The sequence below is a fragment of the Mycteria americana genome, chromosome 3, assembly GCF_035582795.1.
Source record: "Mycteria americana isolate JAX WOST 10 ecotype Jacksonville Zoo and Gardens chromosome 3, USCA_MyAme_1.0, whole genome shotgun sequence".
Taxonomy (NCBI): domain Eukaryota; kingdom Metazoa; phylum Chordata; class Aves; order Ciconiiformes; family Ciconiidae; genus Mycteria; species Mycteria americana.
In genome coordinates, this window is record NC_134367.1 from 15,532,620 (window position 1) to 15,557,961 (window position 25,342).

The window sequence follows — 25,342 nt, forward strand, 5'->3', positions numbered from 1 at the left end:
AGGAAAGTACAGAACTATACATTGCAGGTATGTTGAAGAAAGCAGCCATTCAACAGTGAGAAGAGGACCAACTTCAGCTGTAGCAGACCAAAAAAAAAAACCCAACCTAAAAGACATCAGCACTGCCATTGGAGTAAAAAATGGACAGAAGCCCAGCAAAAGGATTCAATCAAATTCAGATTTAAACATCAGTGTAGTGCAAACATCACTGTAGTGCCCACAGAAGCCTAGGTGCACGCAAAACTCGCTGCTCCAATCCTCACTTCTTTGCAAAGCACCAAACTAATTTTGCCATTGCATGCAATGTACTTCTCTTTTTGTAATGTATGTAGGAAGTTACTGAGTAAGACTGAGTTCCGAAAGCAAAGATGACCCATGAGTAGTATTTGCTTTAAATATGAAGAAGTTATGGCCTGAGCAAATAAAAAAGGAACAATTTAATAACGTTATGTGTTGTGATCCTAAAGGTGCACGTGGAGGCATAGGTAATGAAAAGCACAGCTGTTTTATTAGACAAGTTATACTCAGATGTTGCTTCATCAGTTAGATTACAAGTTTAGACTGTACACCACCATCAGGCTGAGGTTTGGTGTGTTTTGTAGGTTAGCGTAACTGTAAACAAAGGAATTTATAAGCTAATTATCTTCAAAGGAAAGAATTTACAAAACCTGGGAAAGCCATGTTTTTCTGGATTATTGCTCTTCTCTTCCAAACACACAGCCTAGGGAAATGTTATGCACAACATCTACAGTTAATGAACCAATATCAACCAGTAACACCAATGACAGAAATCAAAATCAGTAATCCCAGAAATCAAAGTTCCAAAATCACACTTTCTCCCACAGTTTTGACTTAGCAACATTATCCATATGTGGGGTTCCTATTTTTCTTAGGAAAATTCTTTCTAACACAGTTTCTGTGTTAACTATTGACATTCTTAATGTCTTATTGTTTATTATAAATTCTAACAGATACAGTGCAGCCAGTTTTTAGTGCACTTGAAATACTAGCGGAAGTTCAGGTTCTAGAAATTCTCATTGCAGACTCTTCAATAGTCATAATCTTTTGAAGTTTGAGTTCATTTAACTAAAATTTATGCATAGACTTTGGGAGAAAGGGAGGTTGCATTATAAGAAAGCTATACCTGTATTGCTTTCACCTATATATAAACACCATAATACTATACAGACTTTCTCTGAAAGATGAAAGTGTACAGGGAAGTTAAGGCTGAAATACTCCTTTTGAAAGGAGAAGGAAGCAAATCAGGGGAAGATGTAAAAATATATCTAGGCAACAGCTAGAATGAGCTTCCTGCCCTGCTAAATAGGTCAATGCTGCAGCCAGTGAGAGGCAGCAACCATATTTACTTCTGCTGGGGGAACTGATGAGCAGGGCAGATCCAGATGACTTTAGCACCCATGGTGCAGTGAGGCGAATCTAGATAATCTAATCTTAGTTCTCCTTCTCCCATAGCCAAAATTTTCCCTATACAAAAAGCAAGAGAGTTAAAAGAAATAAAAGGAGAAAACACAAGATTAAGGGAAGACTAGGCAGAATGGAGTGCCCAGTTTAGAAGAGTGAGTGGGCCACTAAATACCCCAACAGAGAAATATCAGGGTATAACTTCCACCACTTTTTTTGCAGTTCCCTGTGGTCACACATGCCATGTCCCTTTTTAGTACCTTCATGTGATCTCCCTCCCTGGACTAGTTACCATCCTGAAGATTGCTCCAGAAGTACATTAATATCACCCAACCACGCCATGTACAAAGGCACTTGAAACTAATTCAGGTGCAGCAAAGTAGAGCCTACACATCCCCAGGCCATCAGGTGGTCAATCAGCATGCATTTAAGTCCAGCAGAGAGAAGCACTCTCCACTTGGCCAGGCCACCATATGCAGCATGCCAGCCCTGAAGGAGGCTGCTTTAACTTCCCAGTCACGAGTTTCACCTACTGGCTGATTTGGCCAGGACTGAAAGAAAACATTGACTGTTTGCAAAGGCAACCAAGGCAGCTGTGAACAGCTCTGCTGTAATAATCTTTATAAGTAGTAAAATAGCCTCTAAAAGTAATAAGACAACCAGTAGCATTTGAAAACCTCTATAAATAATGCATACAAATAATCCATAAATGTAAATTCCATTGCTTCTTGGGGTGAAACTGGAGTTGATTTTACTCATTACTCATCAGCTGCTAACTTCAATGTTTATGAGCAATTTTGAATGTGAATATGTAAAGTATACAGCATTTATTATATTATGCATTGAATGACATTTACAGACAACTGCTTCTGATTTTTGATTCAAGAAGGTGGGTTCTGTCAATGTGAGTTTACTTTAATACCTGCAAGATTAAAATTCAATGCAATTGGGTGGTTTTGCCATTTTATTATTTTTATTTCTGTCAGCCCAGAAGTCTGGCTTCTGTAATAAAATCTGAGTGGAGGAGGAGTGTACAAAAATGCCATAGTGAGTTTTAGAGAAAATATAGACAAGGCTAAATATCAAGGCCAAACTCACAGGCAAGGGACAAATACTATGTATGAATGTATGAATTAAGTCTCTCCAGAGTTTCCATCATGCATCTATTTTTATCATGAATGCTTCCAGTGATCTAACAATCATTTTCAAGAATGCTCTGAGATGGTTTCAGACCTTCCTGTCCTATCACTTCTAGGCAGTAATGATACAAAATTGCTTCTCTTCTTTTAAGTGTCACTGCCTCTAATTTCTCCCTCACCATATTGTCTATGTTTAGCTGCTGAGGAAGAACTAAGAATCATGGATTCTAGTTTTGATACTGAACATCTTATCTGAATTTTGTGTTGACTTCTAACATTATAAGCAATATTTTACAGTTTTTACCAGCATCTCTCAGTTATTGAGGTTTAGATGAAAAGCAGGTACCTGAAACTGAGCCATGACTCTACTGAGCTATTTATTAGGAGGAAGGATAATAATATATGCTTCCTTACTAGCTGCCAATTTCTAGAGAAGAAATTATAAAAATGTGAAATAGATTCTCTTAATTTTAATTAATTTTGATTTATTAAAATTGTTCAATTTATTAAACCTCTACTATATTGCATGATCTGTTATATAAGTGCAAATATATCGATCGAATCACATCCTCATAATGAACTTTCACTCTTAAAATGCATCACTCAGCTGCCACAAAAATATGCACTATTACACGTGCAATGCAAGCCATGCACTGTTGAACAGATTTGTTACAATAATGGCCCTCAAGCCTGAAGCCTAAAAAAAAATCCAACATAAAAAGGTATGACAGAATGAAAAGCCAGCTGGTATCAGTCAGTATATCTGACTTTTGCCATGAATACATCTGTGAGAGACAGACCTTGTTTTGAGTACTCATCTGTACTTCTTGTCGTGTATAAATATTATTGGTGTTGGCTCATAAAACAAATGCTAATTAAAACAGCTGAATTTAAAAAAAAAGGTAAGGGGAATCTATTCTGTTTTATCTGCATGGATAATTTTGTGACTAAATCTTAGACACATCATGAGAGAGTTCTTTAAAATAAGTACTTAAAGTCACAAACAGTCAATCAAGAGAAGTAACTGAAGTTAGAAGAATATGTCTGCCTACATCAGGTCTGGGACATCTCACCTACCTTTAGCTATTCAATAATGAGAAGGTTTGCGATGTCAATGAATTAGGGTTCATCTGCAGCCAATGGAGAGAAGTGGGCAGCTTTCCCCCCATAGATTAAATACCATCTATCTCTGTTTAAGATTAATTGTTCCCTGAAAGAAACTGTTTCTCTCCAATGTCTATAACACAGCCCAGATTATTAGCTTAGACTAGACCCTTAACCTTAAAAAGCTATAAACACTCGATATGAGTTACATCCTAGGTGCCAAAACTTGGTCAGATGGGACCTCTTTTGGGAATCACCTACCTGTCTCTATTTATTATGCAGGGAACGAGATCTATTGTATTAGGACAACTGCTTCATTTGGCACCTAAAAAGTTTCTCAGGTACAGAAGCTAAATCTCAAACAATATTTTTTAAAGCTGCCAAGACATATTCAAATGCATGCTGGTTGTGCTGCATTTCTTATGCTTTGGTAAGCATAGCTCCATTTCAATTTCTTTGATAATTCCAGCAAGACTTTTTCCCTCCGAAGCTGTTGGAAAAACAAATTCACTGGTATTTTTCTCTTAATGTTTTCTCTTCAAACTTATTTGCTGTAGTTTTAGATTACAAAAAAATAATTTTAAAATGTATCCCAGCATATCCGTAACAGACTATCTGATTTAACAACTTTTGAGGTATATTATTAAAACTATATATCCAGGACTGTGTTCCTCACAAAAGCTCCTTGACAGAATGTGTACACTCGTTTCCAGCACAGAATATAACTTATCATATAAGCACCATACTATCTCCTTTGGAGGCCTATATTAGGCCTCCATGTTTACTTCTTTCTGTCCTTTCCTCTTTCTTCTTTCCAACATTCAGTATTCTTTTTTCCACTTACACAGTGAAGGATGCACACCCATTTGGTGCTTCAATTTACCTCTGTACGTGGCAAGAGTGCAATTCATCTGATTAAATGTAGACGTGTACACTTTGACTATTCACTTGAAGTTCTTTTTCTGGTCAAGAAAAAAGAATATGTATGGTTAGTGCACAATTGTTTTCAAAATGCCTATGTCTCTCCATTGACTGTAATGGGAATTTAGGGTGACTCGCTCAAAGGCAGACAACTATTCTGTAGATCAGTGTACTTGCTGAAGTGGACCACACACACAAAGTCTCTTGAGAGGAAAGAAATGTTTTCCCTGTTGCTCAGTGTCACACAGAATTCAAAAGAATATTAGTCCTGGTGGTGTAGGATAACCCCGGCCGACAGCTCAGCCCCACACAGCCACCAGGTCATCTTTATTATGCTAAGCTCTTCTAGTCATTTGACTACCAGACATGTTAATCAGGGGGAATTTCTTTTTTTCTTAGTACATAATAAGCAAATGGGCTGCTACTCTAAAAAGTCAGCAAACGTACTAATCAGTACCTTCCAAGAAAAATAAATTTGTATTCTCTTACATCCTTTGCCACTTTTTTTTCTTTTTTTCTTGCATTTCCATTTTTTGGAGAGGAAAAAGAGGAAGAAAAATACGTAAAGAACATGGAGAGGAAAAAAGGGGGGGGGGGGACAACGGACACGACTTCTAGAAAATACCAAAATGAAGCGTTGATATTTTTGCATTAAGAACTGCCATATTTTGTCCAGTACAGTTTTCATTTCAGCTTTTGTTGCTTTCCCTTAGTTTCACTTAAAGCCAGCTCCCCCAATGATTGCTTAATGATTGATGTACCTAATAAATTAAAAAGCATGAGGGTGAAGTAAGACAGATGAACAGATTGAATGTTATACCCTGTCCCAGTTTCAGCAGGGATAGAGTTAATTTTCTTCCTAGTAGCTGGTATAGTGCTGTGTTTTGGATTTACTATGAAAATAATGTTAATAACACACTGATGTCTTAGTTGTTGCGAAGTAGTGCTTATGCTAAGTTAAGGATTTTTTCAGCTTCTCATCCTCTAGTGACTGAGAATGCTAGAGATGCACAAGAACCTGAGAGGAGACACAGCTGGGACAGCTGACCCCAACTGACCAAAGGGCTATTCCATACCATAGGACATCATGCTCAGCATATAAAGCTGGGGGAAGAAGATGGAAGGGGGGACGTTCGGAGTGATGGTGTTTGTCTTCCCAAGTAACCGTTACACATGATGGAGCCCTGCTTTCCTGGAGATGGCTGAGCACCTGCCTGCCCCTGGGAAGTAGTGAATGAATTCCTTGCTTTGCTTTGCTTGCATATAGCATTTTCTTCACCTATTAAACTGTCTTTAACTCAACCCAGGAGTGTTCTCATTTTTACCTTTCCGATTCTCTCCCCCCACTGGGAGAGGAGTGAGCGAGTGGCTGTGTGGTGCTTAGTTGCCAGCTGGGGTTAAAACATGGCAGTCCTGTTTGGCGCCCAACATGGGGCTCGAAGGGTTTGAGATAACAACAGGCTTGATTGGAATGTGCTAGATCGAATTTATCGCTGCTATTGCTGTTTCGCTATTAATCAGCAGGCTTCTGTGCTTGCCATGGGACTTGCTTGCCTTACTGTATATTTGAGTCTAGGGCTTGTTAGTGGCTGCTTTTTGCTTTCGCTGCTACTGTACTGCTGTACTGCTGATCATCTTACTGTGCTGTGCCTGGGAACATTTTGATAACAGCAATGGTGATGTGCCTGGGCTGGCAGATGGCCAGGGCATCGCTGCTGATTCTGTGCTGCTGTACTGGACAGGCTGGAACTCCAGTGAGAACTCAAGTTGAAGGAACTGTGACCTGTGGATGAGTCCACGTGGGAGCAGGACACCCCGAAGCGTCTGTGGCCGTGCATAAGTCCACACCAGAGCAGGTACAGCTCGAAGCGTCTGTGGCCATGGTTATGTCCGTGATGCAGCAGGTATACCTCTGATGGGATTGTGGCTCAAGGGTAAGTCCATGCTGGAGAAGGTACAACTCAAAGCATCTGTGGCTGTGGGTAAGTCCATGCTGCAGCAGGTACACCTTGAAGCATCCATGGCTGTGCATGAGGTCATGCTGGAGCACCTCAAACGGTGTGGCCATGGATAAGCACATGACAGAGTAGGTACACCCCTGGAGGGACTGCAGCCGTGTGGGAGCAGGTTTACTTCTGAAGGGACTGTGTCTGTGGGTAAGGCCATGCTGGAGCAGCTGTATCTCTGAACGCATTGTGTTCCATGGAGAAAGCTATGCTGGAACAGGTGCACCTCAAAGTGACTGTGGATAAGTCCACACCACAGCAGGTATACCCCTGGAGAGGCTATGGCTCATAGATAAGGCTCCACTTGGAGCAGGTATGCCCCTCTGTGACTGCAGTCTGTGGATAAGTCCAAGCCGGAGCAGGGGCAAGGGCAGAAGTTCATTGCAGCGTTAAACCCGATGGTCTGGTCCAAAGGGGCCAAGGGTGGAAATTGTAATGGAAATACCTTTAAATTGTTGCAAGCCGGGATTTGAGTTGCATGTTATGGGAATTAATATAGCAGGAACCACCTGAACCAATGGAGGACAAGCCTTACAAGAAGCAGTGCAAATACACCAGTGACCCGACCTGAGCTAGCTATGGTGCCCAATAATGCCACGCAACACACCACCTCTCCTGTCCTGAGTGACCACCATAAGAGATGGAGCCCAAAGTCATGGACTAAATGAACTCAGTGGACATTTTACAGACATTTCACAGGGGTGGTCCATAGACTAAGAGAATGATACTTGTGTATTATATCAAAGGATGGGAAGAGGGGGTGGTAGTTGATGAGGTTGTACTGAGTAGTGTGGTAGCTGAGCATAACATAAATGGTATGGAATAAGAGGTGGAGAATGTGCTGGTTTTGGCTAAGGTAGAGTCAATTTTCTTCACAGTAGCCAGCATGGGGCTATGTTTTGGATTTGTGCTGAAAACAGTGTTGATAACACAGGGATGTTTTAGTTATTGCTGAGCAGTGCTCACACAGAGTCAAGGCCTTTTCTGCTCCTCACCCCACCCCACCAGCGAGTAGACTGGGGGTGCACAAGAAGTTGGGAGGGGATACAGATGGCACAGCTGACCCCAGCTGACTAAAGGGATATTCCATAACCATATGATGTCATGCTCAGCATATAAAGCTGTGGGAAGAAGAAGAAAGGAGGGGGCTTTCGGAGTGATGGTCTTTGTCTTCCCAAGTAACCGTTATGCATGATGGAGTTCTTCCTGGAGATGGCTGAACACCTGCCTGCTGATGGGAAGTAGTGAATGAATTCCCTGTTTTGCTTTGCTTGCGTGTGCGGCTTTTGCTTTACCTATTAAACTGCCTTTATCTCTACCCATGAATTTTGTCCCTTTTACCCTTCTGATTCTCTTCCCCGTCCCACTGGGAGGGAAGTAAGTGAGCGGCTGTGTGGGGCTTAGTTTCCAGCTGGGGTTAAACTGCAGCGTACCCATTTTCATCAGGTACAACACTAAAAAACTGAAAACCTCATGTCAATGTTGTTCTAGTTTCTGTTTTGAATCTCACTTTGTGGCTAAAAGTTACTGTCCTTTTCCTGAGTACACTGAATTCTGAATTAGATTGGTAAACTACATGACTTAACTGTGAATAAATCCAGAATAATCATGAATTATTTTCAGCAATGTTTATACCTTTTCTGTTCTAAGGAAAAACTCAACCATGTCTATATAGTAATTTATGCAACAATTCATATGTCCATTACTCAAAGAATTTTAAAATTATATTTATTTGAAAGCTATATATCATGGTGAGTTACAGTTCAGTATATAACTTTCCCTCTGCAATAATATTTTGGAAAACAGACTAAGAATTTTTTTTATCTGTCTATCAAATTATATTTGCTTATTACACTGACATATGACATATACCAGTTTCAGGCACCAAACAGGTGCTAAGGACTACTTAGTTTGATTTTCTACAGCTGGATGTGAAAGAAACCTATAGATCATCTAATCTCTGTCATCTGGTTATTCTGTCGATGCCTAAATGTGCTGCTTGTGGATTCTGAAATACAATCTACTCGGAAGGACTCAAGCATAGACCTTTCATTGCTTCACCTGTAAATTCATTACACAGTCACAGAGATACTATCATTCCTGCATACTTCATGTTAGTGTAAAATCGCAAGTAGTCCACTTCAGTCCAGCTTCAGTATCAGACCATTTATAGTTTTACTGTGGTTATTACTGCTCTTCAGCTGTATCATACTTTTACTCTCTTGAAATTTGTCATCAAGTGTATTCATCTTCTGAAAGCTATAGAGAAGTTCAGAACTAAAGGTGCAAACCCCCCCCCCCCAAGTTTTTAAAAACCTTTTAGCATCATATGTACAAAAATACATGCTACCTATGCATACTTTCTTTTTTTAAGACCTTTTACTTAAATAATTCAGTGGCTGTCTTTTTGAGTCTATATATTGAGCCATTAGCATTAAGATATGTATGTGCATCATGCTTCAGCATTCATTGAATAAGATTTGTTATGAATGAAGAAGGCAGTAGATTTTACTTTTAGAGCACCAGTACAATTCGACTTTATTAAATTACTTCAGCAATAAGAAATCAATTGCATCTCAAGTTACTTTTATGTAAAAAGCAAAACAAAACTACACCAACACATTCTTCAGTAGCGAAAACTTGTGTTTCCACATGCTATTCTTACTTTTTTAAGACTTACACATTGTGGCACTCCAATTTGGACTCATTATCTTCTCAAACTGCTCATGGAAGAACATGATTCCACTAATTATCCACCTGCATAACTTTAAACCCATGTGCAATCATGGTAAAACCTAAAGCAATACACAACCAAAAGTGTTCAATTATGTTTGCAACTGTTTGTGACAGCAGGATCTTAATTTTTTTTTTTTTATAATAAAATTCATTGTCCAGCTTTGTACTGTATATGTATCACTCATAAAGGCATAAACATAAAGGTAGACCTGAAACCACACCAAGGATTTTGTGAGCTGAGAAATAATATATCTGGTAAGGATGTGGAGAGGTAGGTCAGCATTTATGTAAACGCTGTATGTTTCCCCACAGAAGTATTAATATTTGCAAACTGTTACCTAGCTTGCCACACGTATCAGTTCCTTTTCATTATTGTGAAGCACTGTAGCCTGCCTGCTGAGTTCAGGAAAGGTGATGAGCCAGAAATCAGGTGAAACCATAAGTCCATATCAAATCTGTTCCCTGGCAAATGTGGGCACACAGGAGAAGAATAATTTACCAAAGGGACTCTAGATATCCGTAGAGTCAGGCGCAGGTGAGTTGTGCCCATTCTGCAAGTTGATGGGGCACATAGCAGATCTGGCTGCTAAATTTGTTAGCAAAAGGTTGCACTTGAATCTTGCTGAGACAAGATGTGTGCTCTAGATGTGGAAACACAGTGTCTCCTCGACAGGAGTGGCTTGGCTGCTGCAGATGGAGAGGCACCCCTTGCCTGCCACCTCACCACAGACAGACTTCTTGGGGAAAGGGCATGGGGTCTGGCTCTCAGCAGCTCCTCCACATGATTTCAGATCACTTCTGAACACATCATGCCATGTTTCTTAGGGTCAGAAGGCAGGCAAACCTGATAGTAATTTCATTCCTGCATGGGGAATGATCCCACAACTCTTGGGACATCATTTGATTTTTCCTGATTTCATTAGACAGGGAAGGTACAATACTGCCTTTCTTGTTGACGGTGTCATTTAGTCTGTATTTTACTGACATGAGGGACAAACCAAAGGGACTAACTAATTCATTACTTCATAATATAGCAGTGTTTGGCTATACTGACCTCATGCAAACATGGTGGATAATATTGGATCTCTTTAAATTAAGCCAGGTTTGGTTGTACTCTTGCCAGAGTCTCTACAAGAAAGACACTGAGGTGCTGGAGCATGTCCAAAGAAGGGCAATGAAGCTGGTGAATGGTCTAGAAAACAAGTCCTATGAGGAGTGGCTGAGGGAACTGGGGTTGTTTAGCCTGGAGAAAAGGAGGTTCAGGGGAGACCTTATCGCTCTCTACAGCTATTTGAAAGGAGGTTGTAGAGAGGTGGGGGTCGGTCTCTTCTCCCAGGTAACAAGTGATAGGACAAGAGGAAATGGCCTCAAGTTGCACCAGGAGAGGTTTAGGTTGGATATGAGGAGAAACTTCTTCACTGAAAGGGTTGTCAAGCATTGGAACAGGCTGCTCAGAGAGGTGGTGGAGTCATCATCCCTGGAAGTATTTAAAAGACACGTAGATGTGATGCTTAAGGACATGGTTTAGTGGTGGACTTGGCAGTGCTAGGTTAATGGTTGGACCTGATGATCTTAAAGGTCGTTTCCAACCTAAACAATTCTATGATTCTGTGATTCTGTGATACTCTGTGAGGTGCTGGAGAGTACTGACTACTGGGCTTCAGAGCAGATGACAAAAACTGGGTTGTCAGTGATAAAGTAGACCATAACTATGCCAGTGATGGTATTTATATGTATGTAGTGTAACATATATATACAGTCTATTGATTGTTTTACTTATATTTATCTGTTCATGTTGGTGATGTGGACTGACAGATTGCACAGCTATTGCACTTTGCCATCCCAGTGAACAGTGCATCTCTTTTCCAACTATTACATCTTGTGGATTAATTCTTAATAACCGTTTTGCAGAAAGCAAATTCTTCCCTCTTGAATAAAAAGAGGCAACAGCTTGTCTTGCCAGGAAAACATTTTCTTTAGAGCAAGGATGAGTACAAATCGTCTTTTCCAGAAATTGAAGACCTTTACTATCTCCTAGTGCAAATACCAGGAACTATTAAAATCTTTTATCCTCCAATGTAAATAGGTAGCAAGATCTACAGGTTTGGGGTCGGGGGTGTTGTTTATTTTAAACTGTACGTATACCAATGTTTCCCTGCATATGTTTTCTCCCTCTGATGACAGGATGAAATAACAAAGAACATGAAAGATCGTTTTTTAATTATCAGCTCACATATCGATTTTAAAATTACTGAAATGGTATAAGAATCTATGGAAAATATTACAGAACCCAAAAGGGGAACACTATTTAATTCTACTCAGCAGTCCAAATATTGTGATTTTTTTCCATAAATTCATTTATTTTGTTGTTCCTTCAATTTGTATCTTTCCATATTTTTACAGATTAGTAAATAGAGCAATATGTTAATTAGAAGTCAAACTCTTCTGATAATCAAGAAGTTTATTAATATGAGAAGCCTATTGTGCTACTGAAGAGAAATTAACTTTAGAGATAATGCAAATATTTGAACAAAAATTTTGAATTTAAATTGCACTTAGTAGGCAACATTTCAGTCTTAGTGAAAGGAAACAGAGTTTTGCTATTAGTTTCCAACACTGACATAACTTTAACCACTGTACTGCAGAGACATATGTATTACCATAGGTAGCATGCATAAGCAGTGAATGACATAGCCAAAGGCTCATTTTGGTATTTCTACTCATTATGTTTAGCTCAAGGATGACGAAAAGGCAAGAAAACAACTATGGAACTCTATGTCAACCCATAATTGCACTACAATAAAACTGTTTTTAGGTTGTTTAGTGTTATAAACTTGAAGCAAAAGAATGAATGTGGTTTAAGTGTGGCAAAATACATTTAAAAAAAATTGAAACTCTCATAAGGCTGTGATTTATTTTTGCTTGAGTTGTGATTTAAAGCACACCATTCAGCCAAATATGAAGAACATGAAGAATGGCACAATTTGGGCATATATAAATCAGATAGCACTCAGTACTTCTATGCTGTAAATTTAAATAGATTTTCCTCTGCAAACTTCTAATCTACATTAATTTCTATGAGAGATGAACCTAAGTGATGCATTTTGGATGTGGAGCTGGACACAATTTCCCCTAAATTTTATGACTGACATCTGTGTGTGAGAATGGGCTGATTTTTCATGCTAATTCTGAACTTCCCACTTTTGCAGCCTCTCTGTTTATTCCTTTGTTACTGTACAACCCCACTTACAAAATGTTGCTATTGTTTTAACATTTTATAGAGTCTCTATTGTGCCTTTGAGAGTATTTTGGGTTGTTTTCTTTCCTCTCTATTCCGGTCTCTGAACTATAGGAGGTTTGATTGCCTTATCAAGAAGTTCTTTCGTAATGAGTGTTTCCTATTTTGTCTGAACCTGTTTATGTTTGCACCAGGGGTTTTCACTCTTGTAACATATTTCTTGTATAATAAGACTAAGAAGTATTAAGGAGAACTCTTCACATTCTATTGCTTCTGATGTCTTCTGATTGGATTCTCCCCTACCTATCAGATTTTATTCTTTTGTCAATGTAATTCTCTTGCTGTCATCTCGATGTATTGTCTGTGTGATCGGTAGTAAGTAGCTTTAACATTATTTTAGTATTCTAGGTTTCTTACCTCATCTATTGATATTTTCTCTGTATTACTGTTAGGGTGAAGTCGTTCCTTTGTAGAATTCTTTTGCCATGATTGATAGAAGACAAACAAAGAGTCAGTGATTCTCAGATAGTTTAAACTGTTGATAATGAAAAAGTCCTAAGAACCTTTTTTTGGACTAGAAGTCAGCATATATCTGAAGCATATGTCTGAACTTAATCATTGTAAAGAGTTATTTCAAGAAAGGCTAGAAGTATAAAGACTCTTGAAAGAGTGGAATTATGTACTCTTTTAGATGAGTAAATTTTCTGAATCGCAAAACCAAAGGAAACTTACCTATGTATAACTTAGATGTGTTTAGAAATAAAGTTAAGGTCAAGTAACTATTTCCTCTTAGACCTAGATGTTAAAGTGGGTCTTCATGTCTAAAATGTGAATTAGATGAACTTCAGGTACATAAATTCAGCCCTGAGATCCTGAAAAATCCTTCCCCTTTGTTGCCTAACCCAAAATATTTGTTAATAATTTCCTTAGACATCTGGTTTCTGTCTATTTTACAGCATCTTAATCTTGACAACATATGGCTTATGTGGCAAGATTGGGGGGGGCTGCAGGAGTGGCTTCTATGAGAAGACACCAGAAGCTGCCCCCATGTTGGACAGAGACCATTCCAGATGGCTCCAGAATGGACCTGCTGCTGGCCAAAGCTGAGCCCACCAGTGACATGATAACATATTTAAGAAAGGTTAAAAAAAGCTGCACAGCAGCTGTAAGAGAGAGACACATGAGGAAATGTGAGAGAAACAACCCTGCAGACACCAAGGTCAGAGAACAAGGATGGGGCAGAGGTGCTCCATGTGCCGGATCAGATATTCCCCTGAAGCCTGTGGTGAAGACCATGGTGGTGCAGGTTGTCGCCCTGCAGCCCACGGAGGACCACAGTGGAGCAGATATCCACCCTGCAGCCTGTGGAGGACCTTATGCTGGAGCAGGTGGATATACCTTGAAGGAAGCTGCAGCCCCTGGAGAGCCTATGCAGGCTCCTGGCAGGACCTGTGGCCCGTGGACGGGAGCACACACAAGAGCTGGTTTTCTGGCAGGACATGTGACCCATGGGGAACCCATGCTTGAGCAGTTTGTTCCTGAAGGACTGCACCCCAGGGAAAGGCCCCATGCTGGAGCAGTTCTTGAAGAACTGCACATGGGAAGGACCCATGTTGGAGTGGCTCATGAAGGACTATCCTGTCGGAGGGACTCCACACTGGAGTAGGGGAAGAGCTCTCCTGAGGAGGAAGGAGAAGCAGAGACAACGTGCTATGAATTGACTGCAACACCTATTCCCTGTCCCCCTGTGCCACTCGGGGGAAGGAGATAGAAGAGTTAGGAGTGAAGTTGAGCCTGGGGTGGGGCGAAGGGAGGGGTGGGGCGAAGATGGTTTTAGTTTTAATTTCTCACTATCCTGCTCTTTTACAATTAATTGGCAATAAATAAAATTAATTTCCCCAAGTTCAAGTTGGTTTTGCCTGTGATGGTAATTGGTAAGTGATGTCCCTGTCCTTATCTCAACCCACAAACTTTTCCATAGTACTTTCTCCCCATCTTGTTGATGGAAGGGGAGTGATAGAGCAGCTTGGTGGGCACATGGCGGTTAGTCAAGGTCAACCAATACACATGGCAACACAGTACCTGTCTCATTCCCAAACATCCCACATGGCCAAGAGTGCATTGCCACATCTCACATCTGCTGAGTTTGAGAAGGATCAAATTTGGGGCACCTAAGATAAATGACAAGTATAGCTTCCTATTGGTAGACCCAACTATTTCTCGAAACAAAGTCAGTCCAACTTTGAAACTTCTCTTATTTCTTGTAAAGGTAAAATAAGCTAATTCTCACACACTTATTCTCCCACTATTTTTGTAAAATTAGTTTGGAGCCTGGACATTAGTAGTATGGTACATTAAATGGTACCACAGCCCTCTGTGAAGCCTGAAAAAGGTGCGCAATGTAGTGCTGAATCACTCTGGCAAGAAAAACTTTAAACTGTACTCAGAATATACAGCAAAACCAGGCCAGTTTATGACTGACTGCTAAGAGAAAGGTACTTCTGAAGGAATGTCCAAGTACACTGAAGTTCAAGGAGGAAATTTAGCCAGAGGCTTATATTGTAGTTAATTTTTTTACATTGAGTAATCTTAGCACCTCTATGAGGTGTATTGAGGATGTATAAGTCTTTTAAATACTAATAGTGTGGAATGTAAATAACTTTGGATCTCTAGAAACTGTGGTAACTGTTTGCTTAAACCTAGATTTACTTTTATGTTATAAATGTAACTATAATTACTATGCTGATAACTAATACTCTTATACAGTTGCTCAAAAAATGTACAAACAGTCATTAGTGATAAAAAAAATTCAAGAGTGACGGGGGGTGGAGGGGCGGGTACCAAACAAAACCTGTCTTCTTTTCACCACTTTATTTATTAAAGAAAAATCCAACCTATTTAAAAAAAAATAAAAAGGGTGAGAATCTGATATTACAAGATAGTAACTGAGAGATGCTTCTCACTCTGCGCACTTTCAGGCCACTCTGCTGAACAAAACAGATAGTGTTTGTTTCAGAGTAAATGAACGTATCATAATTGTCTGAGACTTTAATTTTATCTTAGATGAAGTGCTTGATAGAAACTCTAAATCTTCCAAAAGATACTTAAAAGTGACAAGTGTTATTAAGGTTTGGTGGGAAACAATGCTATAACTGATGTTTTTTCTCATTTTATGTATTTTAGTCCATCAGGTAGATAGACATTATGCGTTTTACTTGAGGCTCATCAGCTTTGCTCACATACAGATTTCTTCTAGCTCAAACCTAATACAGGATAAAAGTGAAACGTTAGATAGAAATAAGACTTTTTTAGACTATATTCTGATTTCTAACTTGCAATTTGAGAGAGAAAAATAAAATGGCATAAAGATAGAGATTAACTGTACCTATTCTGAAAGCAGAATATTTTACAACCATTAAAAAAAAAAGAAGTTATTGAAATGTGGGTAGATTAATATATATTCTGTTTAGCCATCTGTTATATTTTAAAATACGAGTAAATGTTTAATTATGGTTAGAAAAATCTCCTATGCAATATTTAAAATAAATTATTGAGGATATAGATTGAGTCAGATAACAAAGCAAGGGCATCTAGAAAAACTAATATAGTCTTGAATCTCTCTTTTTCACTTGCCAAATGTATTCATGTTAGATCCTAATCTCAAAATCATCACACAAGTAAAACATACAATGAATCTGCAAACGTTTTGCCCAATAAGATCAGGGAAAGATTGCCTTTGGCCTTTGGGCCAAAGGAATACGGAAAAAACAGGAACAAAGAGATAAGACCTTAAAACAATGTGATCTTGGATAATGTTCGCCAAAAGATAACTCACCTCTTCTGGAAACTGGAAGAGAAATGCAAGCATGTAACAGAAAAATTTTCCGCTGTACTATTTCAAATGCTATCCTGCACTTTCAAAGCTCTGATGATTTCTTATAAAAAGCTCTTCACTACTGCATTATGTACAAAATCTTTAGTATCCTCTTTGGTCTCTTTACATGCTATTACAAAACATAAGGGAAATGAGAGCAGAACTTGGGTTGTGAATTACAGTTTAAAAGAAAAAATTGTTACGAAGAAAAATGTTGTGAAATTTTTATATGTAAAAAAAGTCCTCAAAACGTTGTCTATGTTGTGCACATGAACCACAGAGATTCTGAAGCCTTTAGCACATTCCTAAATTGCACAAGCCTTAGAGTAACTCTGGAGGCTTTAAGCCACAATAAGTCTTCCATTTCTTTTGACTTAGAGAAAGAGAGGGAAGGTTATCTTCTATTGATTTTAATCAGCAGTAAGTTAGCTCACCATCAAGGCCATTCTGATCCACCTCTGTTACATTCAAAAAGAAAGTAGTGGTTAGTCTTTCCACTCTGCATAGCTGGATGGATATTACGCCCAAGTCCAAATAAAACACTCTTTAACAAGAGATTCCTACTGTCTCCGCTATTCTTGCATCCATTTACAGTCCAAGCCCAATCCTCGGATTAAGCAGGAATTCTCTTCTTTGTGGCCAATGCATTTATTAACCTAATAATGAACAACTATAGAGATACAACTGTTCAAAAAGACCTTGGAATTATGGTAATAACATTCTTCCATTTTTGCAGAACCTGTGTATTTAATGCTGTTGTCAGCATAAAAGTGAAAAAATAATATTAATAGGAGCACACTCACTGGAATTAGAAAGTAAGTGGTGCCACATCTATTATTCAATAGAATTACTCCGTGCAAATCTTCAGTGCTCAGCTACTGCTGACCCTATACAAAAGCAGGAAATCAAAGGTGAAATAGATAAATACCTTTTGTCTCCTACTTACTGAGTATAATAAATAAAAGATTAAAATGTAATTTAATGCAAATGGTAAGTTGTGCTATGAATCATACTTTAGAAGCTAAAGCTATGAAGAAATTAGACTAGCACTGGAGGTCAGACAAAATGGAGAAGTTAGTTCCCTGCATGACGGTAATGCCCCTTCTTCATAACCATACAAAAGCCCTGAACATAAAACCACTCCTCTAATTCCCAGTACAGTCCGTGATAGAGCGTCATAGTTATATCTGGTACACACACTCATGATACACACATTTGTTCCCCTCCTGCATCCTTTTTCAGTGGTTTAATTTTGTATAGCCAAAGTAGAGGCCTGTTAGACCCATAAAGTAGAAGCAAATTAAGCAAGATTAAGCACGTATTTGCACATATTTGTGCAAATATTTAAGGCAAGCACATATTTGCTTGCCTTAAATCCAAATACAACCACATCAAAACAACATAACCAGCAATAGTGTATAATCATTTTATCACACTGTAATATTAATTGCATTTTGTAACACTAGTGTATAATAGTTTATATATATATATATCATTTATATATTAATCATTTATATTTAATCTTTATATATATCGTTGTATACACTATAACAATAGTGTATAATTATTTTATTACACTGTAATACTATTAATTGCATTTTGTAACACAGCTAAGCATAGATATATAGATAATATGTACTGTATTCTAATATTTGTTGACACAGCCTCAGTCAATATCCTTATTTCAACTTTCCTGATTTGGGACATCACAGTTCTGATCTCCATCCAGCCTCCTAACGCAAGCTCTGACAAAATACCCAATACAAGAATATTAATCTTCTCTTCCTCTTTGTACTTGGATCACATAGTCCACTTACTTACACTTTGGCTGTACTGTGTCTCACACTGTTGGAAGCATCTTTCTAATAGTTGCTGTGTCTCTCCTTTTACAAAGTAGTAACTGTAAAACAGAACTGATATAACACCATTGATGGATAACAATGTTGAAAAACACAATAAAAAACCCCCACATCTATTAGTCATGGAAAGGGTAAATTAAAAAATCTCATAAAATAGAAGCATGATGTTTGACATTCCTGAAATCCATGTTTCATTATTGTTTTACCTTCCTACCTTGTGTTAATGTAAACATAGCTTGTTCATGGAGACTTGGACTTTTAATTGTAGGTAAATAACCACTTTCTCTACCTGATTCCAAAATAAGATTTTGTTGTAAAGTGAAAATGTGTAGATAAATATGTGGTAACTTTAGGAAATATGAGATTCTTTGAGTTACCAAAATACACCTGTTTATCACTGGCACATCCCTCTGCATCATTCTAAAAGCTGTCTAATCATCTTCCTGTCCTTCCAATGTCTACACAGGAATCCCCTGCATGAAGACATACTACCAATATGAAAACAAAGTCAGATATATCTTTCTCTATGAATTATTCAAAACAAAAATGCTTGCAAGCTGTCAATATCCACAAACTCTATGTAATTGGAATGGAGTTTTGATTGACCTCTTGGACTGAGATTAAGGGAAACAAAATACTTTGTAATTCAATTATGCAGGACTGAAAATCTTATTGTAGACCTTCGGCATTTAGTTAATTGGAACAAGTTAGGTGAATATTTTGTTTCCTTTACATCCGGTGTTCGATCTTGACTTTTCACAGAATGTGGAAGTGTCTGACTGTTAGAGCTGATTTAATTACTCTTCACTTTGCAAATGTACCTATATCCATATAGACAAATAGATATGTATTTATATTTATCTCTATATTGGTATGGAAGAGTATACGAATGTGGATACAAATATATTGAGGGGCAAGCAGAATAAAATCAATTTAAATTGGAAGACCAGGCAGAATCTTTTTTAGAGGGGAAACTGGCCATAAACAGGCATTGATGTAATCATGAGTTCATAGGACAAAAATAAAAGTAGATTCTAGATAAGAACAAGTTTTGGAAATCGTTTGAAAAGGAATAGTTTAACTCAGAAATGTCTCAAGAAAAACACAAGCCCTAAATTATTTTTTCCAAGATTATGAATACAATCCTGAGGAAATTTGTGAAATACAAAAAGACCATTCCATAAAAAATTTAAGTCATATCAGAGAGGATATGGTGATTTCTACATGATGTTATAAGCACCCTTCTAAGTACCCCTCTGTTACAAGCACGCCTTCTGATAGACAAGTCTCAAAGGAAGGGTGACCTTGTAAGTCATTGGATACCTAATACTCCTATTATAACCAGATACATTTTCATGGAGTATGTTTTGGTGTGTTTTTTTGTAGGGGAGTGGTAAAAAGAGTTTTACTGTGTTTGTAAAAGGCAACATTCAATCTTAGAACTTGTGATGTGTCCCACTTTGCAAAACTATTAGTGTTCTGACATAAATTTTGTCCATGAAGAACAATCTTGCTTGGATTGCTCAACACCGTAGATATTAACTGGCTATTGGCATCAGGATCCTGAGAGGAGATAGCAGGGCAAAAAGCAAGATCACAGTGCTCAACTTCAGGGGAGCAGACTTTGGCCTCTTCAGGCCTCTGCTCGAAAGTGTCCTGTGGGATAAGGCCCTGGAGGGAAGAGGGGCCTGAGAAAGCTGGTTGGTGTTCAAGGATCACCTCCAAGCTCAAGAACAGTCCCTCTCAATGAGCAGGAAATCAAGCAAAAATGCCAGGAGGCCTGCATGGATGAACAAGGATCTCCTGGACAAACTCAAACACAAAAAGGAAGCCTACAGAGGGTGGAAGCAGGGACAGGTAACCTTGAAGGAATATAGAGACAGTGTCTGAGCTTGCATGGTTAGGAAAGCCAAGGCCCACATCTGGTATTGAATCTAGCAAGGGATGTCAAAGGCAACAGGAAGAGCTTCTGCAAGTACACAGGTGACTAAAGGAAGACTAGGGAAAATGTGAGCCCACTGCTGGGTGGGGTAGGGGACCTGGTTACACAGGACATGGAGCTGATATACTGAATGCCTTGTTTGCCTCATTCTTTACTAGCAAGACTAGGTTTCAGGAATACCAGGCCCCACAGACCAGGGGGAAAGGCTGGAGCAAGGAAGACTTACCTTTGGCGGAAGAGGAACAGGTCTTATTGAGGGAGTAACGGAATATTTAAGTAAACTGGACATACACAAGTCCATGGACCCTGACAGGGTGCATCCATAAGTGCTGAGGGAGCTGGCTGCTGTCACTGTGAGGCCACTCTCAATTATCTTTGAATGATCACAGTGACTGGGAGAGGTGTCTGAGGACTGCAGGAATGTGAATGTCACTCCTATCTTCAAAAAGGGCAAGAAGGAGGATCAAGGTCAGCCTCCCTTGATCCCTGGAACGGTAATGGAGCACCTAATCCTGGAAACCATTTCCAGGCACATGAACAACAAGAAAGTCATCAGGAGTAGCCAGCATGGATTCACCCAGAAGCAGTCATGCTTCACCAACTTGATAAACTTCTACAATCAAATGACTGGCCTGGTACATGAGGATATTGTCTGCCTGCTCAGTGGATATTGTCTGCCTTGATTTCAGTAAGGCCTTCAACACTGTCTCCCATAAGATCCTCACAGAGAAGTTGATACAGTATGGGTTGGATGAGCAGACAGTGAGGTGGATTTAAAACTGGCTGAACTTATGGGCCCAGAGGGTGGTGATCAGTGGCACAAAGTCTAGTTGGAGGCCAGCAACTAGCAATGTACCCCCGAGGTCAATACTGGGTTCAGTTTTCTTCGACATCTTCATTAATGAGATGGATGATAGGGCAGAGTGTACTTTCAGCAAGTTTGCAAATGACACCAAACTGGGAGGAGTGGCTGATATGCCAGAAGGTCATGCTGCCATCCAGGCTGGAGAAATGGTCTGACAGAAATCTTATGAAATTCAACAAAGAGAAGTTCAAAGTCTTGCACCCGGGGAGGAATAACCCCATGCACTAGTTCATGCTGGAGGCCACCCTGCTGGAAGGCAGCTTGGCAGAAAGGGACCTGGGAGTCCTGGTGGACCACAAGGCGAACACAAGCCAGCAATGTGCCCTTGTGGCAAAAGGGGCTAGTGTTATGCTAGGCTGCATCAGGCTAAGGATTGCCAACAGGTTGAGGGAGGTGATCCTTCCTCTCTACTCAGCACTTGTTAGGCCCCACCTGGAGTACTGTGTCCAGTTCTGGGCTCCCCAGTACAAGAGAGATAAGGACATACTAGAGAGAGTTCAAACACTAAAGTGATAAAAGGACTGGAACATCTCTCATGAGGAAAGGCTGAGAGAGCTGGGACTGTTCAGCCTCTAGGAGATGGCTGAAGGGGATTTTACCCATGCATATAAGTACCTGCTGCAGAGGGAGTAAAGACGGTGGAGCCAGGTATCTTCAATGGTGCCCAGTGACAGGACCAGAGGTAATGGGCACAAACTGAAACACAGGAAGCTCCATCTGAACATCAGGAAACACCTTTTTACTGTGAGGGTTACTGAGGGTGACTGTGAGGTTGCCTAGAGACGTTGTGGAGTTTCCCTCCTTAGAGATATTCAAAAGCCATCTGGACATGGTCCTGGGCAACCAGCTCCAGGTGGCCCTGCTTGATCAGGGGGGTTGGACAAGATGATCTCCAGAAGTCCCTTCCAACCTGATCCATTCTGTGATTCTGTGATGTGACCTACCTGTCTCCTTTCATACTTTGTAATTGCTGAGCTTTTATTAACTGTATCAGTTTGTGAAAAGCAATCTGTTTATTGCACTTATTCAGGGGATTCCAGACATTCCTCATTGAATGTGATAAGAAAAAGTAGGGATTGTTTGGAAAAAATATATTCTCAACTAGAGTTCATTTACAGAGTTACACATACATAGCTTCTATTATCTGCCTCAAAGGATTCAACTTCTTCAAATAACAGCATTGCATCCCATCTGGTCTGTATGAATACAGGGTCATTGACTTCAAACAAATTTTCCTAGTTTACAACCACAAAAGATTTTCCTGTCAAGTTAAGAGCATCCATCTTGCTAATGTGTATTGTAGGGATACTACTGAAAGAACAAGAGTTCATGGAAGATTCAAAGCAATCTTACCTCTCTACTGCTAGAGAGATGCAGTAGAGAGGTAAGATTGCTTTGGTAAGCTCAGTTAATATTACAATATCAGCAATTATTGTTTCTAAAATGGTGTAATTATTCCAGAAAGTACCAATTCTCTATCTTGAGGCTGTACTTCCACAAGAGTAATCCAAATGTCTTATATCCACTATAGTTCACGGAGAAGGCGTAAAGCAGAAACTTCTCTGAACACTAAAATGTCATTGGTAGATATTTTCTGAACAGATTCAGTATTGCTTGCCTTAGCAAAATGTAATAGCCAAGTAGAACATTTTGGACTGTAGGATTTGATACACTTGAGATGAAAGAACTTTTTTTCTTCACTTTGAATTTTCTGCCTCTGTGATATTTATGGGTTGTGCAGCATAGGTGAATGAAGACTCCCAAATGGTGTGAAATGGAAAGTAGACTGCAGCAGAGAAAAATGCCTAATTCTGAATAAGCAGTTCACCAGAATGGACTGAACAGTTTCTACAGCAGACAGGACCTTGCAGAACAGAGGGAATTCCTACACTGTTCAAAACCTAATATTATCTGAACAGTGCAGGAGCCAGCTAATTATGAGCAAGTCTCAAAGATTTTCTTTGGTTTTTAAAACAGTTTTTAAGCATATGCAGGGATGCACATTCCAAAAAATGCAGACCATAAATTCCCTATTCCACCAGCCTCTGAACCCATACAGTGCCTAAGTTTGCATAGCATCTAAATTTTGGTCCTGAGTTTTTCATAAGATCCTTGTAGGTATCTAGATTTCTGTCATGACCAAAAAGGCTTCAGGGAGAGTGGCTAACTCCTGACCAAGTTGCTTTATGAAGCATCCAGAGTGCTGATCTTAGAGCTGTATTGGGAGCTATATCTAATACACAACAATCGCAGTGAATTCAGGAAAATCAGACGCACCACAATCTCTTATGGTCAACAACCTCCTTTTGCACGATAGCTAAGTGTTTCAGACTTGGGCTTAATTTTCTCCTCAGATCAAAGCCTACAATTTAGTAGCAAGGTTAAACAATTAATTTAACAGTGCTTTTTACTTATAAGGGTCTTACTAAGATAAACATGGATACTCTTATTTGCTCCTGTTACAGAAATTGAATTGAATTGGTGAACAGCATGTTGCTCTTTGTGACTTTCAATAAGATATAGATCTCTGTTATAAATGTTTTCAAAGATGGCTCTAGCTGTTACCGTTTTTCTGGCTAGAAAGCTTCACAAGAGCCCTGGCAGCCTCGGGTCCTTCAGACCCCCTATCTCCTTTACTTCTAATCTGCCTCATGGCTACAGATCATGGAAGCAAGTGGACATGTCACACATAAGAAGAAATAGAGTGGACATCATTCAGTTGCTTCATTTCTGTCTACCATTCAATCAACGTGCAAAGATAGTAATAACCAGCAATGCTAGGTAGCTTTGCTGTCATTTTCTTTGACTCTGCAAATAATGTCTGTGTAGCTGCTTCAGACCATGATTCATGATGAAATGTCTTTCCACAACACTGTTAAGGAACCATTTAAACAACAGTCAATGGCAAATTTAAGGCCTGTCATTACTATAGACAGGTTTCAGGACAAAAATAACAGTTTCTTTTGATGAAGGTTTTAGGACCAGTTTAGGATCAGATTTTTAAAGATCTTGCTTTGAAAACACTGAGAAGTTGATTAAACATTTTTTATTAAGTTATTCTAGATGGTTTGTGTCCTAATCTGGTCCTAATGTACTTTTTTGATCCTCTGACTATTTTAAAATAACATGTATTTTTTGCTTATCCCCCACATTATAAGGTTAATATAGACAAAATTTTATGCTTAAAGGATATCTTGTAGTATCCAAACATACTGCAACATGACATTGAAATTGTACAGTACATAGGAATTAATTTATGCCATATATTATCATGATACATTAATTTATCATGTTCTGATAAAACGAATATATAAAAAAAGAGCATTCTTAAATATCCATTTCATTGTGATGTTCCTCTGAGTATTTTATCTTGCATTTTGGGTATTTGTCTCCCTGGCATCTAGTTTTTGTCACATATCTGGGAAGTTTATTTGAGTTCTCTGTTGAAGATTATACTGTCTTTTCATATTAATCCCTAAATCCTTTATTCTGGTCCATTCTTGATGGTATATTACCTTTTCTGGGCACATTCTTCTTTTCAGGTGTTTGGTTCCTTACTTTATTGCCTTGGGTTTTTTACACTAAATCAAATAAACTAGATATTTGCTCATGCTGTTAGTCTATTTTCATCTTTCTGACTTTGGTTGCCCTTCTTTGTGGTGACCTTATCTGCCCTTCAAACATGTTGCTTTCCCTTAAATTTAGTTATTTTATAGTTTAATCTTTTCTTGAGGCACAAACAGCTTCAATTATAATCCTTGAACTTAATTTGATTTTATCTATAATAAAGACTTTTTCTTTTATGCTTTCAGAACACATCTTGTTTATTTAAGATAGATCAGTGCATATTACATTCTTAATGGTTTATTAGATTAGTCTTTTGCATGGTAGAGAAATAAAAAGCCAAATATAGTCTCTTGGCAGCTTCCTCTATTTTCATAAATACCACAGTATTTTACTAATAATAGGTAACAAATTATTGTTTTCTAGCATTTTCCTCTGGTATTCCATTCATACACTAGGGATGATAGTTCTTCATTATTATAGTCTTAATGAAGAGTACTTAACTTTTTTGATTGCTTAGTGTTATTTCAAAAGTCCTTGATAAGGAGAAAGAGTGGTCCAGTTGAAAGTCAACCTATGAATATGGATGGCAGAAAGCAGAGGATGGCAGAAAGCATCTGTCAATATAACTTATGAAAAAGAGTATTAAACTCTTCAAAAAGTCTTATTTTC